The following is a 2,161-nucleotide window of genomic DNA, read 5'->3' on the forward strand; positions in this document are numbered from 1 at the left end:
AGGCCAGAGGGAAACCCAGGCACCCTGTGGCCAGGCAGGACATGTGGACACAACAGTGATGTCACATACAGACCACTGGGGAATGCAACACGGTGGGACACAATGGACAGATGGGTCACAGAGCTGGAGGGATGAGGGAGGGGGGCCTTTTGACACCACTCACTAGAATCTCCTGAGAGGAGGGTGGTGGGAGCTGGTCTGGCAGGGCAGCCCCCACTTGGGCCCTCCGGGCTTAGTCCGTTTTCCACACTTTGTGGAGCAGCTCATGACTTCACCGGGGATGATAAACATGAGGGCTCACCCCGGCAGACTCAGCCCAGCAGGAAAGTGTGCCCCTCCTGGTAGAATGCCTTAAGCCCCTCATCCCTAAGGCTCTGCGAGGACCAGTGGCACGTGTTTCTGCATTTGTGTGCCCTCAGCCCCTGCATCTGGGTCTTGATCATCTCCGAAGGAGTGTTCTGGAACACACTGGGTGCACAGTGATGGCGCTGAGGACCCCAGTAACTAGGGAATTCACAGGCATGTTGGGTTTGTGCCTTCGGTGCCAATTGCATGGGAAAGTCATGACCATGAAGGGATGGTTTGATCTGAGCCCTGATTTAGGACAGTGGCTGGGAGGCCCTGGTACATCCTGTTCGGCCCAATCTCCTTAACGTGATGGAAAAATCCTCTGCACCTGGGCTTTCGGCCCAATCTCCTTAACGTGATGGAAAAATGCTCTGCACCAGGACTCGGGGGAGGTCTGGGGGTAGATGAACTTTACCTTGATCACCACAGCTTCTGCCACACAGCGCCTAGGCCGCACAGCAGCCCTTGAGTACAGTCCGGTGGTCTCTGGGGGTCCCGTGTATGCTGGTTGAGGCACTGGAACATTCTGAACCTGACCACTGCCTTGGGGATGGAGCCTAGAGTGGGAGCTGAGGGTAGGATAGAGACCTGGGAGACATGACTTCAGACGGTCTGTGGCACCTTCCAGCCACAGCTGCATCTCCACATCCTCTGTGGGGAAAGTGATGCTGGTTTCCATGGTGCCTCCCGGGACACCTGCCAGGGTCACCTTTCACTGCTGAGTCAGCGTGGCCTTCCCAGACACAGCCTGGCACAACTGCCACCAGAGCACAGAGGAGAGGTACACGGGGTCGGCCTTGGCTGGTGGGAGGTGAGGAGCCTGACACTGGCTTCAGTACGAGCCTCCTATCCTGGGTGCTGGGGCCACATGGCGGCAGTGGGTTTATTACCTCTCCTGCTTATTTACCTACATTGTAGAAATTTCCTCATGAACCTGAAGCAGCTCCTGGTAGCTCCCATGACTCAATCTCTATGCTTTCCAGGCCTTCCGTTTCCACCACAGAGCATGGACGTTGGGTATGTTAAGCACAGACATGATTGTCTACCATAATCTGGCTTATCTCACTTAGCAGGTATCTTCTAGGTTCATCCACTCTATGTCAAATAATAGGATATATTTATCAAATATATGATATGTAATATAAGCGTTGTTCTTTATGGCTGAGTATATGCGCCACATTTTCCCAAACCACTTGTCAGTTGTGCGTACATAGTCTGAGTCCATATCATGAATAAAGCTGCAGTAAAAATGGATGTGCAGATATCTCTCTGATTGAGTGATTTTTCTGTCCTTTGGATATATACCCAATGTGGGGTTGCTGGGTCATACTGTAATGCTATTTTTTTTTGTTTTCTGAGGAACCTTCAGATTGTTTTCCACAGTGACTATACATTCCCAGTAGCAATGCATGAGGGTTCCCTCTTCTCAGCCTTGCCAATATTTGAAATGCTTTTTTTTTTTAACTTCATTTACTTATTTTAATTTGATCAGAGAAGGACAGAGTGAAAGAGAGTGAGAGGAAAAGTGAGAAAGCAAGCCACCAGGTCTGGGACTAGAACCACAGTTGGCCATGTGGGAGTCCAGTGTCCTTAACCACCATGAGACCTGCTGGCCCCATTCTTTGTTGCTTTGATCATTGCTATAATGACTGGGGTTAGGTGACAGCTCTTCTTGGGTTTGATTTGCAATTCTTTCATAAGAGATGCTGAATGTTTTCATGTTTTTATATCTGAGGTTTCTTTCTTCTTCTTTTTTTTTTTTTTTGCTTTAGGAGAGTGTCATTATAATGAACCAGCAGGTGGCATGGAGGGT

General features: G+C 50.0%; 1 pseudogene; it reads right to left on the minus strand.

The window, feature by feature from the left end:
- Positions 1-232: 232 nt before the first annotated feature.
- Positions 233-2,161, minus strand: part of LOC114009061 (tricarboxylate transport protein, mitochondrial pseudogene) — a 4,245-nt pseudogene continuing 2,316 nt past the window's right edge.

Source organism: Tupaia chinensis, unplaced genomic scaffold (genome assembly GCF_000334495.1).
Source record: "Tupaia chinensis unplaced genomic scaffold, TupChi_1.0 Scaffold000451_2, whole genome shotgun sequence".
Classification (NCBI taxonomy): domain Eukaryota; kingdom Metazoa; phylum Chordata; class Mammalia; order Scandentia; family Tupaiidae; genus Tupaia; species Tupaia belangeri.